This window comes from Balaenoptera borealis, assembly GCF_965194805.1.
Source record: "Balaenoptera borealis genome assembly, chromosome: 12".
Taxonomy (NCBI): Eukaryota; Metazoa; Chordata; class Mammalia; order Artiodactyla; family Balaenopteridae; genus Balaenoptera; species Balaenoptera borealis.
The window spans coordinates 31,702,975-31,721,221 of NC_138869.1; the positions used below are offsets into that span (position 1 = coordinate 31,702,975).

General features: G+C 40.1%; 1 protein-coding gene and 1 long non-coding RNA gene across 7 annotated transcripts in view; one reads left to right on the top strand and one right to left on the bottom strand.

Moving 5' to 3' along the window:
* PTPRG (protein tyrosine phosphatase receptor type G) overlaps positions 1-18,247 on the bottom strand; it is a 718,755-nt gene that overhangs the window by 274,034 nt on the left and 426,474 nt on the right. The window lies entirely within an intron of this gene.
* On the top strand, positions 12,217-17,443 carry LOC309606975. The gene is made up of 2 exons (XR_014232174.1): positions 12,217-15,176; positions 15,223-17,443. It is a non-coding gene; the product is annotated as an uncharacterized lncRNA (long non-coding RNA).

Consider the following 18,247-nt stretch of genomic DNA (forward strand, 5'->3'; position numbering starts at 1 on the left):
TTTTTTTTACAAGTTCTTCTCTTAAGCACAGAGGTGGGTAGTGACAGCTCAAACACCACATATTAATCATTTCTAGTGCTTCATCCCACTTCCTGTTACAGTGTTTAATTCTGATTTCACTGCCCACATATGAAAGCCTTCTGGTCTACCTGCCAGCCTATTACATAAATGTCTCCCTTCTAACTGGGGTCACAAGCATGACTTTCACACTCCAGAAATATAACCCTCATACTAATAAACAGCAGGAAATTGCTAAGGTCAGGTCAAAATGACAAAGCTAGCAACCTGCTTTTAAAGACACATTATTACTGAAAATATGGCAAATAACTTCCCATTATCTGATACTGGCAAAGAGAAAAATCTCATGTCAAAAGACACAAAACAAAGTCCTATTTATGATGCTAAACCCAGTAATATAAATTCAAGTCTAAAGCATTTATCAGATCTACCAAGTTTAAATCCATTCATTAACTGATGAACCTTTACCTATCAGATAACACGTTAGGGATTAGAGAAGAAAGACTTGCATCCAAAACTTTTCACTTTCTTTCTTCAATACCCACTTGATATAAAGGGTAACAAGTGGTTTTCTGAAATGGTCAAAAAGATTCCACAGAGAAGTAAATAAGCTAGAAAATCCACACGCAGCTGATGAAACTCAGATCAACTCTAATTTGAGTCTACTTTCCATTCCATCTCCACTTAAATGTACATTTAGGTGTCTTTTTTTTTTTTTTTTTAATCTAGTGCTTCTTCACTCACACTCTAGTATTGTTTCCGTAAGTTTGATGGAATGGAAAATCAAAAACAGTTAATGATAGCAACTGAGTCAAATGTTTTTTGGAAGTTGCCTGGCAATAAAAAGTATATGTTCTATACTTTTTTTCTAGTACTAAAAATACCACAAAGATAAAAAAGTGAACTTTCATTATAACTATTACGAAAATTAATTACATCATGGAAAAGTGAAGAGATGGGGATCAGTAACAGCGACTTGAAAGAAAAAGAAATTCATTCATTACCACCACCAGGTTGAGTTAAACCAAAGTACTGAATTAAGGCAAAAAGGACTTGGAAAAGGATGACAATGAGTGTCTAGAAAGAGTTGATACCACTAAAAAGACACTCTGTAAGTAGCCTTATTTCATTCATCTTTCCAATAATGATCAAAGCTAGACTTCTTTGAACCTCTTCATATCTGTGAAGACAATTATGACAGGTCCTCAGATAAGCTTTTCATTGAAGATTTAAGTATTCCCCATTAGGAATATGGTTCATAACACTGTTCTTGAAGGATTATTGCACAATATCTTGTAATCTTGTATTTTTTTAAAACATATTTATTCAGGGTTTACTATATTCTAGTACCTTCTTTGACATTTACCACAGACCAGGATTTGAACCTTTTCATATGCAAGACTTGGCATTGCCAAAGTTGTCCCTGGGTTCTCAAAATAATCTGTCTTCCTGGGTTTCCATATTAGTAAAAAAAAAAGGCAGATTTTTGGATACATCTAAAATTCAGAAAGTTTAGTTATTTTAGGTAACGTAGCCTGGAAATGATTTTTTTTTTCTTATACATAGAAGTAAATAAGGATGATGAAAAGAGAAAAGTAATATATATTTAAAAATAATACTTGGAGAAACACATAGCAATAAGAAATATTCCAAACCAGATGGACCACTTACTAATAACATTAGAATAAAAATGGTTGGAGAAATCCCAGCATGAAGATGTAAAAAGAACTGGACAAGTCAGGGGTCTTTGGCTGAAATTTCCAAACAGCTATACATTGGGGAAATATACCTTTGTATTACTAGTGCTAATGGACAGTTGAGGTAAATGTCATCGTAACTCTATTTCTGATCAGTTACATCTTTAGCCAAAGGAAAGTTCTGATTTCCTGATGTTTTCATTAGGACTATGAAGGTACCAATATCTGCTTATTAATATATATATATTTATATCAGGTTGATTCAGGGTTGCATGTAAATATAACATAAAATTATAATTTACTGAACAGATAATAGGTATTGTTGTTGGTTTTTTCTGTTTTATTAAACTGTTTAGAACAGGTAATTTAACCACAACATATATAGCAGTAAAATTAAACTGCAGCCTTTGGAGGTTAAATTTAATTAATTAGTGAAGTATATTCCTAAGTAATGAGTTCGTTTTTGTTTGAATTTATTTGTCATATTTTTTAATAAATATGTAATAAGAAGGTTGAAGAACAAATTTTTTTAAAAAGAACAGCCAAGAAAAAGACTTCAGATAAGCAATATATCACCAAGAAATCAATTACCCATTTTTACTAATGAAAATACCAGCTTTTATTTCTGTAGAAATAATAGATCTACAGAAAAGCCACTTATAGCTTACGTACAAAATACCTTTGAAACACTAGTGCCACTAGGTTTGTTATCTTAAGCTCTTGCTAGGTGAATTTCAGACCCAAAAGGTGTATCATTCTAGTTCCTAGCAAATCGATTTACTAATCCACCCAAGGCTCTATCAATCCTAGAGCCAATCTTTCTACCTATCACCAAAAACCAGGGTTCCATCCCCATTCATAATAACATTAGACATGTCAAAAAAATTGAACCTCCTATTCAAATTCCAGCTCTCTGCCAGTCCTCATCTTCTCCTCCATCATTCACACTGTAATCTACTTATATTGAACAAAGCCGATTGGGTAAGACCTGCTGAACTTTCCATCCTCTCCTGAGCCAATGGAAGGCGACAAGCATCATGCCTGCCACTCAGTATGTCAAAACAAAATCCCCATCGATACTGACTCTGGCGCACCACCAAGAAGTAGCTTTGACTAAAAGAGACGTTTTGTGAGCTAGTTCTTGTGAACCTGAGCTGGAAGACTCCTTATATGTCTAAACTAAAAGATAAAGAGCAATGGATTCATTCTTTCATTTTACAAAATACTTAAATAGGTCACCTACGATGTCCAATGTTCTGTGCTTGGCACTGAGTCTATAGAAATTAATGAGACAGTGATGGTCCCTGCCCGTTGAATGGTGGTAAAATAATCACTTATAGCAGCCTTCACTGTGAGTTTTCAGGACTCTAGAAAATTCATGAGACTATTAATGAGGTTATGAATAAAATTTTATGTAAATTTTATATATTCTATCCATTAGAGAGTAAAAGACAAATGTCCTATAGAAAAAAAAAATCTGTTCCTTTCTCTCCTGATTCTTTACTATTTCGGGGATGGGGAGAGAGGATCAGAAAACAATACTAGAGTCTGAATGAAGCAGTAGATTAAAAAAGAAAAAAAAAAAAACACACCTAACTGTACAAAATTTCACATGCAATTTCAGGAGGTTTATTAGCCCTGTATTAGGAACTCTTATATTGCATTCTGGTATGGGAAAGTAATTATTATTATTATAGACATTTTCAAAAAATATATATAAAGCCACATGATATAATACCAAACTAATTAACTTTTCCTATAGCATCCTGAATATTCTTAATTCATGATGGTAAAGGCAGAGTGAGCTGTAACACAAAGGACTTGAGCTTTGAGATTAAACATCCTGCATATGAAACCCAACTGATCACCAATTCTAGCCCACCAGTAAGTTGTGAAGTACATTTTACATGAGGAGTGTAGTATCCATATAAATGCAGATTCGAGCTTTTTCTAACAGATTTCCAGCTTGTTTTGAAAAAGCCAGTTCTGACTCACGTTGGTTGATATTCCCAAATGTCAACAAGTCAAATAGTATTTAGGACAATTCCTTTCATGTACATGTCATATGGCTGGTCCCTAGAGAACCTGAGTTTATCCCAAATCTATGCTCTACATAGCTGTGATGTTAATACCAGGGAAAACTGGAATGAGCCAAAATGGCCATCAACAAAGCATTGCTAAACTAAACTGTGTCACATCCACACCATGGAGAAGCAAACATTTATCCATCACCTACTGTGTGACACTAAACCAAGCATTTTATAAATATGATACTTTTAATTCTTCCAAAAACTCTTGTCAGATAGATATTAGTACTAAATGTCAGTTTACAGATAAAGGAGTAGGTTAAGTGGATGCCCAAAACTCACATAGCTACTAAGTGGCAGTGATGAGATTTGAACCCCAGTAATCTCCTCAGAACCTGAGCTATGCAGCATTTAAATAGCATGATGCAGACAGCTACTTACTGACAACGGAAGACTTCCCTCGTCTAGCAAGTGGAAATGAGCCTATAAAACTATGCACAGCATACCGGCATTTCTAGAGTGCTATGTGTTTGCAAGAAAAACATGTCCTTTCTTCTTAACTCATATATTTTTTGAATTACTTTATAATGAACATATATTACCTTGAAAATCAAAAGACTACAAAACTATTTGCATATTGAGAAAAAGTTATTTTTTATGCTTTCAATATGTTGCCCCTGTACTTGTTTCTGCTTAGAAATAAAAGGTCTCAGAAATGACATTAAATTAGGCTCATTGTTCTGTTAATTTTTTTTCCTGGATCTTAAAGTAAAATGCATTAATTATGAAAAACTGGTAGAATGCAGCTAGGACAAGTAAGAAGATTAAATTTTATTTTTGAAGGAGTGAAAAATATTTCAAAATATGGAAAATATTCACAATACGTGAAGTGATAAAGCAGGCTATGATTGTATTCACCTTGATACTGACTATACTTATACTCCCCCCAACCCCTGGCAAATATTGGAAGGAAACAGATCAAAATGATAACAGGGATCATTCTGTAATCAGCAGAAACTGGCATCTAACCTCAGACTACTAGGCTTCTTAGATGATTTCTACCAAGACAACTTCAGGATCTACTGAGATGTCTCTCAGGATGTCTCTCTTACCTCACTTTTCTCATCAGAAGAGTAGAGATAACTGATTATTAACTGCTGTTTTCTTATGGAAAGATTTTTTTTTTTAAATAAATAAATTTATTTATTTATTTATTTTTGGCTGCGTTGGGTCTTCGTTGCTGCGCGCAGGCTTTCTCTAGTTGCGGCGAGCGGGGGCTACTTTTTGTTGCGGTGCGCGGGCTTCTCATTGTGGTGGCTTCTCTTGTTGCGGAGCTCGGGCTCTAGGCGTGTGGCCTTCAGTAGTTGTGGCTCGCGGACTCTAGCGCAGGCTCAGTAGTTGTGGTGCATAGGCTTAGTTGCTCCGTGGCATGTGGGATCTTCCAGGACCAGGGCTCGAACCCGTGTCCCCTGCATTGGCAGGCGGAGTCTCAACCAGTGTGCCACCAGGGAAGCCCCTGGAAAGATGTTTTTAATAAGTGATGATTGACTGACATAATGTGTGAAGAGTGCTCTAAGTACACACAGTAAGTACTTTTTACGAAGTTAACCATCATTATTATCCCAGGCCCTGTTTTTTGATGGCAGAACTAGGGGGGGAATAGCTTTTGCTTCTCGACACCTGACTCAGAAGGTCCCTGGAGGGACTGAGGGAATCTGATTTTGAAAAACCTCCCCTGAATTATGTGAAGCAGAAGAGGCCCTGGATGGCATCTGCTGCCGGCCTGTGTGCTGTGCCCAAGCTGTAACCAGTTTCTTGAGCAGAGTCGGCTTCCGCTGGTCCTGGTTCCATTCTGGGCTCCCAAAGACTAAGTTGATTTTTTCTTCGATGAGACTCCCTTCACAAATATCAAGACCCACTCTCACACTCTCTCCACACCCCACTGTTCATTCTAATCATCTGCTCTCTAGATGAGGCCAGCTCACTGATGGCCAGATCTAATTACTACTGGCTGGGGTGCCTCCCCACAATCCACACCCTCAATCACACTGTGTCTAGTCCTTCCTTCTCCCACAGGAAGTGTCTCATCCAGTGGTGTCCACCTGTGTTCGCTCAGAGTTTACCTCCTTTGCATCTTTTTTTTTTTTTTTGGCCATGCCGTGTGGCATGTGGGATCTTAGTTTCCCGACCAGGAATCAAACCTCTGTCCCCTGCACTGGAAAAGTGGAGTCCCACTGGACCACCACCTTTGCATCTTATTCCAAGTGATGCCTTGCTCTTTGCTAGCTACCACAGGAGTGGGATCTGATGAGTTTTACTAATGTGTCCAAAAGAGATAAAACTCACATTTTGTTCTTTTCTTTATATTAGCATTTGAAGAGGCAGCAATACCTTAACTCAAACGGAGGAACTTCAGGATTTCAGGCACCTTTGAGATTGACTTGCTGATGTGCAACCATTCAAAGAGATTGGCCTACTGGAAAGAGGGTGGGGCATCACCCCCAGGTTCTACAAATCACTTGTTTTTTTTAACTCCAAATCCAGTGCCTGCTTATGTCACAGGATTTTAGTAAACTCTGCAAAGAAGATAGAGCATGTGAGCATCTGAGCACAGGGGAGAGGCACGGTGTTCACGGGAGGAATACACAGCATTTTATTGGAACGTAGAAAAACAGACATTCAATCAAGCTTTTCTGTTTAGTTTTGGGTTTTTTCATTTACTATTAATTAGGAATGAGTGGAAATCACTTGAACTTGGTTTTGGAAAATTTAAAAATGCCCACTTGATTTTGATGTAAATTCCAGTTGAGATTCTCTCTGCCAGTCTCTCAGGTGGCCTGAAGTCAAGGGGCTTGTTTATCTTACTCACTGAAATTCCCAAACGCTCATCACAGTGCCTGGGTCTCAATGAACACAGAGGAAGGCACTGGTCTGGGACAGGGTGACAGTGGGGCAGAGGAGAGGAACCTGGCAACCGCATAACCCTTGGGTATGGGCACTGGAGAACCCTCTAGTGAATGAGCTGGCACAGAAATGCAGCACTTAATTCTCAGGGCTCCTGCTTTCATTCATGAATGAAACTGATAATCTCAATCTAAAATTCCCAAAGGCACACCTTTTAACTCTGCTACAGTAATTGCTCATGTACATATTAACAGCTCTCAAAAACCTGGACCTCATTGACTAATTGGAACAATCTGTCTTGTAGCTGTAATGATTCTTAATATAAGAGCTCCACTCTGGAAGAACAGACCTTAAAAAGATCATTCTTCTGAGCTGCACGACTCACCCTCAGCCTCGCAGCATGAGGCAACAGAATGAATGTGTTTATTTGGGAGTAACTAATTTATCTGGGTCTTTCACATCCTTAATACAAGAGGTAGTTTGAGGGGAGGATCTGCTTCTTTCAATGTCCTTTTTATGAGTGAATGGTAACTTTTTATTCTTGGGGATTAGACTCCCTTACCCTTTGAACCACTGAGAGGACAAGATGAAGATTCAATATGAGGATGTTGGTTTCTTCATACATATTACTGCTCACCCTTTTATGGGACCGTATCCAGCAGCAGCCAAGATGCAGCAGTGAACATGACAGACAGACCCCTCTCTCCTCCAGAAGCTTACATGCAGCGTATGGGGGTGGCGGAGGGGAAGTGAGTTAATAAACAAGTAAACAGGGATTCCCTGGTGGTGCAGTGGTTAAGAATCTGCCTGCCAATGCAGGGGACAGGGGTTCGAGCCCTGGGCCAGGAAGACCCCACATGCTGCAGAGCAACTAAGCCCGTGCGCCACAACTACTGAGCCTGCGCTCTAGAGCCTGTGAGCCACAACTACTGAGCCCGTGAGCCACAGCTGCTGAAGCTCACGTCCCTAGAGCCCGTGCTCCACAACAAGAGAAGCCCCCTGCTCACCGCAACTAGAGAAAGCCCGCATGCAGGAACGAAGACCCAACACAGTCAAAAGTAATAAATAAAATAAATAAATTTATAAAAAATAAAAAATAAACAAGTAAATCAATAAGCAATTTCAAAAAGTGATAGGTGCTGTGAAGAAAATGAAAGTGGGTAATAGGAAAGAAAGTGGCTGAGTTGGGAGGGGAGAGAGCATGCAGCTGATAATGGGTAGGATCAGGGAGGGAATGAGCTGCAAGAAGGGATAATCAGGGAGAGAATATTCTGGACTGAGGAAGCAGTCAGTGAAAATGGGGGGTCAGGGAGTAGGAGCCAGATCAAGTAGGGCTTTGCAAGGCGAGGTCGGATTTTGGAATTTGTTCAACATGGGATCAGAAACCGGTGGAGGATTTTAAAGAAAAAAATGTAATGCAATTCAAGTGTTTACAAGAAAACTTTGGTTACTGGATAAGGAGTGGACTGTTGCAGCGGCAAGATGGACCTGTTAAGAAATTATTAACACTGGTCAAAGTCAGAGATGGTGATGGCTTAAACCTGGGTGGAAATAGTGGAAAAGAAAGTAAACGGATGGATTAAGGACCTGCTGCCTCATGGAAGGAGAGGATTCACACATAATAATAATGGGAATACTGAATAAGCTCTTAGAATGTTCCAGTCCTGCTGAGAGCACTTTACATCTATTAACTCAAATGAAGCCTTCCAAAATGGGCTTTGTTTTTATCATTGTCATGTTTAATCATTTCCCTACGCTACATTCTTCCCTAGCGTATAACATATTGTATGTAATCAAAACTGGTATATAATACCTATTACACAAATACAATTTGAATATGACATAGAGATTTAAAAGAATTTTAAAAAACTGAATGAAATGCTATAAAATACTACAGACTGTGCAGTGATCCACAATTTTCTCTCCTCAAATTGTTTTTTTTCCTAACCAAGAAATACAAACTTGCTAAGATAATGTCAATATCATACTTCGTCTCGATTAATACGCTCTTCCCTCAAAACAACCAGAATTCAACCTCTTCCCACTGCCCCCATCTCTGGCACATGCCAACATCATCCCTCTTGAAATAGTATAACCATCTTCTGATGTCTGTTCCCCACGTGCAAGTGCAGCCAGAAGGATCCTTCTAAAATATAAGCCAGAGAGTGCCGTTCCTCTACTGAGAACGTTCCAAGGGCTTCCCATCTGGCCTAGAGTAAAAACTACAGAGCTTCCCATGGTCCACAGGCCTCATATCATCGGAACCTTGACTATTTCACTGACTTCGTTCCTATCACTCTGCCCTTGCTTGCTCAAGCAGGAGAGGCAGGCTTTTGCCTCAGGGCCCTAGCACCTGCCGAAATAAAGGTCCCTTGAGGCCAGGGCACTTTGTGTCCCATGCAGAGAAGGCTCTGTTCATCAACCGAAAAAGCGAACACTGTCGATAATTTAGAGACTAAGGAAGAGTGTAAGAAAGTCATTTGAACATTTGTATAGGCAGCATCCAGACATGGAAAAGAACTCTCTGTGGAACTACCTGACACGGCATGTCCCCGTGTATTCATTCTCTGCGTCATTAGTCTCACAGGAGATACAAATAAGAAGAGTTCCATGGTCACCTGAGTCTGGGAGACTCCCAGTTAAATGAAAATTATGCAGGTTTCTCTACTGGAATATTTCTCAAGAGTTTTACTGTATTAGCTTATTATCAATCTATAAGAGGAAGACATATCATGCAGCATTTCCTAAATATATCTGACGACAGATCACTTTTTACACAGAGCGTTGAGACCCACTAACAAGAATCTAGAAAACAGACCAAGGGCATATTTTTCTAAGGGCGCTACCTACGTATAGTTACGATATTTCAGCCCACACTTACCCTGCCAGAAAATAAATATAAATAAATAGAGTGATGAAAAAAGAGAAAGAAAAAAGAAGACAGAGATAGAGACAGGCAAATTCAAAGGCAGAGTCAGGCTGAGAAATGTCAGAAGATCATGGGATGGGTGGGTTTTCTTTCACTCAGAGCCTTCCTTCATCAGAGAATGGTGAACAATGAGGCATAAATTAAGAAGATTCCCTGCATACTGAGCTTTTTATAAACCAAGGCAGGAAAGGTTTTAATAGGGAAATTCAAAAATCGAAGCTCTATCTGTATAGAAAGAGCTGGGATTTAGAAGTTATTTTACTATTAACCCAAGTATCTTTCATGTATTAACCTGAGTTTTTTTTTTTACAGCCCTGTCTTCTAAGATATCCTCAAACATTTAAGAGATAAAATTTTATATTTTTAACTAAAATAGGGTTTTGGTGACTTTGCCCAGCTGGTCTCCGTATATTGCAGGAAATGTACCCAGGGCAATACCTGTGCTGCAAAGAGCGCCAGGCCATGCAATCCGGAGACGGAAGGTTTAGGAATCCATTCCCATCCCATTAAAGTGGGGCACTATGAAATTCTACACCGGGGATTTAAAGGAGAGAAAGGAAACAGACTTCCTTTCAATCTTGACTTCTTTCTATTCCTTATAAATCTTTCCAACTGTCCTTTCTGAGTGACGCTAGCACTAGAGAGCTTCCTAAAGGCTTTAGATTTAAGATGGCTTGAAACCTTCCTGCTCAAATTTTGACAGGACAAAAGAAAAGTGGAGGTGTGGAGTGTGTTTCTGAGCAAGATGCCCATAAATCCTCTTGACCTGAACTTACAATACATCTGATCTGGCCGCCTGAGGTCCATCCCTGCCCTCAGGGCACAAAGGTCTCCCTAGCCAGCTTTATGTGGCTTCCTCAGGCTGCAAATGCATTCTGACAAGAACAGTGTTCAAAGCGCCAGGAACGCATGTTGTGAAAATAAATAATGGGAAACAACCTGAAAGCTTATAAAGGAAAAAAAGAAAACCTGTATCACATCCAGGGGAAGGCTCTTCAACAGCCAAGTCAGACTCCAATATAAAAGTGAACTACTGATTCTATTTTTTCTGTTGGAAGAGAAAAAGTGTAAAAATTACCACAAATTCAGCATAAAAGATTCCTCTCAGAGAATTTCTCTTAGTGTTTTGGCTAGTTTATTATCTAAATTTCGTTATTGAGGTCTGGAACCCTTAAGTCTGTCACATTTTGGGTACAGTAGCCACAAGCTGTATGTGGATCTTGAGCCTCTGAAATGCGGCCAGTCTGACTCGGGATGTGCTCTAAGTGTAAAATGCACACCGATTTCAAAGACAGTACAAAAAAAAATGTAAAATATCTCAGTAATAACTGTTAATCTTGATTACACGTTGAAATAGAAAATTTTAATGTATTTGGGTAAAAATAACAGATGATTAAAATTGTAACAATGATTATTATTGTATAATATAAATTGTATGGAACAAAATGAATTATTAAAATCACGTCTTTCTTTTTACCTCTTGTAAGGTGGCTAACCGAAAATTTTAAATTACAATGTATGGCTCATATTCTATTTCCTATCAGACAGCATTGCTCTTGACATGATAAAAAATAGACTGAAGTGGTCAAGCCAGATAAAATGTGTAGTATTTGCTACAGCTATCTCTACCCAAAGAGCTGATGGCATTTTCTTTTCCCTTTACTTCTCCTCTTTGTATGTTTTACTACTGGTTCAGCCATCTTTGAACATTTGAAGCCCTTTGATTTTTTTTGTTTTTTCCCTCTCCTGTTACACAATAAACAGTGGTTAAGATTACAACAAAATTATTTCTACTGCATTGGTCATTCTAAAAACAACCTATAGTGATGACAAGAAAAACAATGAAATAACTTATCAAATAAAATGAATGCTAGTTAAGATTTTGGAGACACAGGAACCCAGATTCTGGAGTACTAATAGTAAACCTCAGCCAAGCCACTTAACGTCCCTGAAGCTCAGTTGTGCCATCTGTAAGATGGGTATTATGAGAGCACCTCTTTCATAAGGCTGTGAGAAAATTAAACCGGGTGAGATCTGAAACATTCCAAACATAGGTAATGCTTATTAAATGGTGTCTACAGTATCATGTTATAATCACAACCACCAGTGAGACAGGCTGGGACCTGGGACCCTTTACTGCAGTGCTTGCCCCGGGACAAACGCCTCCTCAAGCAACAAAATACAAAGAAACGATAAGGGTCTAGAAAATGACTGCATGCATGCAGCAGTCCCAGTAGGGGCAATTATGAACAATAAGATACGAAAGGGCCAAAAACCAACTGCCATTTCTGAGATGCAAGAGCAAAAGCAGGGTATTGCACATGATCCCTGTAGACAGCACCACCGAGGCGGTAGGCAGACCACCAACGTCACCCCTCCAGCCCGATCAGCCCCCAACCCTCACCCCATTTAAGGAACCAGCCTGACCTCCTTGGGCTCCCTCAGCACGAGTCCCAGTAAAGTCTTGCCTGAAGTACTCACGTGGCCTCTTATCAATTTCTATGCATCCAAGAGTCCAAGAACCTGAGTCGGTAACACCAGCACCACCCTCCAACACCACCACGGCCCCCCTAAGCCTGCCTTTTGGTTATACAAGGCCCCCCCCCGCCCACCCATGGGGTCTTCAAGTTTCTGTATTGAGAATATCTCCAATTTAACCACGTTTCTTTTCAGAGAGTGTCATCTGCTCATCTGAGACTCTCAGTACGATCCAATCAGTTACCAGCACCCCACATGTTGGTGACACACCATCAAACAGTCCTGAGCCAAGTTCACATCTCAGGATGACTGTGTGTGATGAGGACCGTCAGACATCACAAAGGGACCAAGGCTGCTTCCGCCTCACAAAACCCGCTCTCTGGCTTTGTACAATCAGGCACGCACTTCTCCACTGAGCACACTCTAAGTACTGGGGCCTCCTCAAATGTTCTTCTTAATTAACACAGGACATACACATCAAAAATCAGCCAGATGGAAATTAAATATTTCCCTAGTTAAGGATGAAACTTTCTGCTCTTAAATGGAATCTTTATTTCAATAAAGTCATTAATTAAATTCCAACCAATTCCTTTGCCATTTGATGGAACCCTCTAGAGAAAAACACGGTTGGCTACACCACAGAATAGCCAACACTAGAGGACCAGGTAACAATCTCTTTAACATTTCCTATGTTCCATGAGTGGGCAGGACAAGGAAACCAGGTCCTGCCTTGAGCTCCATCGCCTTAGGACTCTCTGTGCAGAAAGCAACTTTTCAGAGAAACTGTAACAATTGAAGGAATTTACATAAAGTACAAGGCAGGCCAAAAGAAAAAGTGTGATATTGCAAAAGTTTTTTTTTTTTTAATTTATTTTATTTTATTTTTGGCTGCGTTGGGTCTTTGTTGCTGCACGCGGGCTTTCTCTAGTTGTGGCGAGCGGGGGCCACTCTTCCTTGTGGTGCGCGGGCTTCTCATTGCAGTGGCTTCTCTTGTTGTGGAGCATGGGCTCTAGGCGCACGGGCTTCAGTAGTTGCGGCACGCGGGCTCAGTAGTTGTGGCTCGCAGCTCTAGAGCACAGGCTCAGTAGTTGCGGCGCACGGGCCCAGCTGCTCCGTGGCATGTGGGATCTTCCCGGACCAGGGCTCGAACCTGTGTCCCCTGCATTGGCAGGTGGATTCTTACCCGCTGCGCCACCAGGGAAGCCCGCAAAAGTTATTTTTAGTAGAAAATGTCTCAATCTTCCTTCAATGACAATGACTTCCTTCAATTAGTTTTCTCTAATGACAAAGCAAGATAGTATTGAGTTCAGAGACACCAAACAATTGTTTTGTGAACAAGCCTTCTTGGTTTTATAGTTTTCAAAATAATGGAAATCCAAATCATGATTGGTGTTCTCTGAAAACACTTATTAGAACAGGACTCCATTTCTTACAAGGAATATGGATTAAAGGAGGAAAGGAGAAAGTTATGAACCTCATTTCCAAAAGAGAGATGTTGCTAACTTACACTGGTCACGTGAGTTTGGAAAAACACTGATTTAAATACAGTCAAACAGATCTCCTCAATGGAGGACTTCTAAAAGCCTTTGGTATGCCAATGCATAAAGTAAATCTTCAAGAAGGCATTTCATTTGGCAACCTTTATTTCCAGGAGAAAAGCGGGGATACACGAAAGAGCTCCAGGCAAACTGCACTCAGCCCCCTTAGTCCTGTTCTAGAATGTCACTCGACTGAAGCCAGGACTCAATGTGGCAGCTCGATCCCTGGCTGGATTGGTCCACATCCGAGTTGCGCAGTACCTGCCATGCTTGCATGAGTGGAGAGAGGGTGACATGGGGTGAGGCCTCTGCGTGTGTCACAAGTGCATAAGCTCACCTGGGAGAAGGAAGGCAGATGCAGGTCACCTGGACATAACCTAGGGGTCCAGTGCAAGACAACCATCTAACCGGAATGTGACAGAAGCACTGGAAGAACCAAGATCCAGTTCACAAAATGCAAAGCAAATCATTAGTCTGACTCTAGGTAGGAAGGTAGGGGCTGGACAGACAGGCGGGAATACAGAGCAGGTGAAGGTAACATACCCACAGACGTGGATACTGAAGGCAACTGCAGGCTCAAACAGAATGCGCAATGGGAACCAATCACAGAACAAGTTCAGCCGAACACTAGCAACTTCTTGTCCCCTGGACAAGCCTTAACTTTGACTAAGAATGTTGTACAATACCAGGACAGAGCAGAGAGCCGGATGAGAGTAGTACCCAGACATATCCAGCCCAGCAGGGAGACAAATAATTCAGTGTGCTTGTGTCATGGGTGGTAATAACCTATGCTCTTTGGAACATAAAGAAGCGGTGCCACACTATGGACCCAGTTTTTAAAACACAGGTCCATAAATCCTTTATCAGTGACTATGAAACCTCAAAAGCCTCCAAGATCAAAGGTGTTCTGTTATTGTTGATATTTATGGTGCAAAAACTAATTCAGTAGTAAAATCTGATGTGGAGAGATGTGAAGCTATGTTGAATATTGATATTTCCCACTTAGTGTGAATATTCATCCGCACGCTGCAGAAATATGAATGCATTCAAGAGGTATAGTCCCAGACCCCACTGTGTGTCTTCTGTAAATATATATGGCATATGCACCATCATGCTTTTCTAAAAAAGATTCCGAATTCTAAAACATCTGGCCTCAAGGGTCTCAGCTAAGGGACTGCAGACCTGTACCATATGGTAGTGTGTGCATGGTATGTATTAGGAAAAATGTATTTTCTTCTACTCACTTGCTAAGATGCTCTAAACTGAGCTGAAATGAACCAGCTGTGAGTTTCACTGGAAAGGGCACACACAATTAATTTGGATCATTTAAGCTTATTGAAGACTTCAACTCATAAAGCACCAATAAGTCTGAATCAACAACTCCTGGATCTCTTATTGTAATAAACAAGATTTTAATTACCTCAGACAACAAGCATGCAATGAACCTCTACCTTAATGGAGCTCTCAGAGGGTTTTATCTGGAGGTTTCTCTTTGCACTACCTCCAACTTCAGTTATTAGTGGAAATACCGTATGATTCAATTCCTATTAGTGTTACATGAACCCTTATTTAAAACGGGGAATTTGTGTGGGGTAGGGAGAATATTTAGGATAGGGTAGAAGCCGTCACAGTTAACTGTAGTTGGACAGATAATACAAAGAGGAGTGGCCACAGAAGAACTCAAACAGGACCACTATTTTAATCACAGGAATATTTTGAGCCTTTTGACTTTAAGGATGCTTAATCACATCTGCAAAGTCCCTTTTGCCATGTAAAGTAATAAATACATTCACAATTTTCAGGAATTAGTGAGTGGACATTTTTGGGGGGAGGGGTATTATCCTACCTATCAAAATCCCCACTGATCTCTCTTTACTCCTTAAATGTACCAAGTATCACCTGTCTCAGGGCCTTTGCACACCCCTGTTCTATGGGCAGGCTCCAATTAATCTTTTCCCTCTTAATAAATATCTGTCTCCACCAAGGTCTTCTGTCTCATGACAAAATGTCCCTCTCCTTCAGAGACTATATCACAACTGATATTACACAGCTGTTTATGTGGCTCTTTGGTCAACTTCTGTGTCATGACTAGAGTATAAATATCTTGAGGGTGGGACTCTCTTTCTTCTTCAGCTTTGTAACCCAGCACCCACATGACAGAAGGCACTCAAGAAAAATTTGCTGCTAGACAAGAGATAAAGCTGAATAATAAGAGGTGAGTGCCTCTGAGAATCCAAAGTGGGTCTAGTCTTCTAGCCTTGTCATCTGATTCCAACTTTCTTTTCTAATTTTAACTGAGCTGTAAAGAACGCTGCTATTGAAAGGCTTTTGTTTCGTTTTCACAAGGACATTTATTTTGCTATTAGACTGGATGTTTTTAAGTATAGGAACTACAAGGCTGAGTCCAGGATTTCAGCCAGGAAAGTGTGGAGACGTTTAATTTCTGAATGTGTACAAAGTTGTTATAGATGACCTCAAAGAATTCCTGGGAAGCAGCAAAACCTACAAAGTTGGGTTTGTTGCAATTTACCCTCAGGGAGCAGATCCAGAGTCTTGTGGGGCATATGCTTAAAATTCAACCTGCAGCACTGGAGCACCGAGGAAACTGGTAAAATACCCAAGGTCGTGACTTTATCCCAAATGGAATCTAAAGGAACCAGGACCAGCAATGCTCTGACCCATAAAGCAAGGTACATTTCCTCTCTAAAAGCTGCAAGAGGATGGAACAACTTTGCCATGAGTCTTCTTTATTTAAATCTACTTCAAATGATGCCACATGAGTAAAGGAAGGCTGGATTCACTAAACATACTGCGTTCTCTACCCTAGAGTCTCCCAATAGTGACATGTTGGCTGGATAATTCTTTGTGGTGGGGCTGTCCTAGGAATTGGGATGTTGAGCTTCATCCCTGGCCTCTATCCACTAGATGCTGGTAGCATATCAATGCCCACAACAGTGACAATCAGAAACGTCCCCAGAAAACACCTAATGTCCTCTGAGGGGGAGGATACTGTCTTTAGTTGAGAACCAATGCTGTATTCTACCAATCCCAACCCAATCTTCCACAATGACTCTTCTCTGACTCTATATAAAATAAATAATGTCCCCAATGCTGATAAATTACTACATGGTACATTATAATTTTCTCACTTTCATTTTAATTTCTTGAAAAGCAGTGTAGTTATGTGGAAAGACATAAACCAAGTCTGAGATGTTCAAACAATGTAAAAATCTCAGGGAGAGCTGGTGTTAATAAAGAACTCAAATAAAACAATTTAACATATCACAGACATGTCTTGCGCAAAAGTGAGCAACTTTTCTGTGCATATTTTAAAGTTAAATTTGATCCCGTTACCTTTGATCTCTGAAATTCAAGTTCCTCCAAATGCAACCACTAAGTAATTTAACATGTTTATCACATTAGAAAAAAAAACAACAAGCTATGAACCAGATGGGCTTCAAAGAAGCACCCAATTAATATAGGCAGCCTTACCATCTGACATGACTTAGAAGAAATAAATTCAAATAGCTTGGTCAAAAATAAGTCTGGGGGCTTCCCTGGTGGCGCAGTGGTTGAGAATCTGCCTGCTAATGCAGGGGACACGGGTTCGAGCCCTGGTCTGGGAAGATCCCACATGCCGCGGAGCAACTAGGCCCTTGAGCCACAATTACTGAGCCTGCGCGTCTGGAGCCTGTGCTCCGCAACAAGAGAGGCCGCGATAGTGAGAGGCCCGCGCACCGTGATGGAGAGTGGCCCCTGCTCGCCACAACTAGAGAAAGCCCTCGCACAGAAACGAAGACCCAACGCAGTCATAAATAAATAAATAAATAAATAAATAAATAAATAAATAAATAAAATTTTAAAAACTGCTTTGTTAAAAAAAAAAAGTCTGGGCATTGTAGCTGCCATTTCTAATTAGTTTCTGAATTTCATGGCCCTCTTTGAGTAAAAAAAAAAAAAAATGCATTTAAAGTAATAAGTTTTCAAAAGAATATGCATCTAGTCTATTCACTTTTCCAGACTCAAATAGGAGGAGGAGACAGGCTTTAGGGGCTGTGATTAGGAATGAGGCAGAAGTTCCCAGTTCCTTCCTCCAGAGTTTTTCTTTTCCAAGGCAGCTGCCAAATTAAGTTTTCAAACTTTCAAGCACAGGTCTTTTGTCTGGAACAACATTAACTAAACAAATGGCAACCCATTTCTAGGATAAAGAAGCTTTAGAGCAAAGCTAGCTAGGCACAAATTTTCCCTTCAGCGACACTGCCAATGGGAACTGGCCAGCAGGAGCAAAAGAGAAACCCCAAACTTAAAAATCTGATCAACTTGGCTTCTAGGAATCAAGTTTTCCAAGTACAAATCAAGCTAAGATTTCTAAGAAATGATTCATTCAACATAAAAGGAGAAAGAGAGCCCATTAAGTAGAAACTTTAATGTGACTAGGACAGGAAGTCCCACGGATAGAGGAATCCTAATATGGGAAGAATTCTTGATACTGTGAATTTGTCAGCTCAACAAGAAAAAAATATGCAGCGCTTTCTCAGAATGGTGATCTCTGGTTTCTCAGGCAATCATGGATAAGAAACAAATCGATATGGGAATATAAGCATCTATAAACAAAGAAATACTATTGACTTTCTCCTCTTAAAGGGATTTTTCACC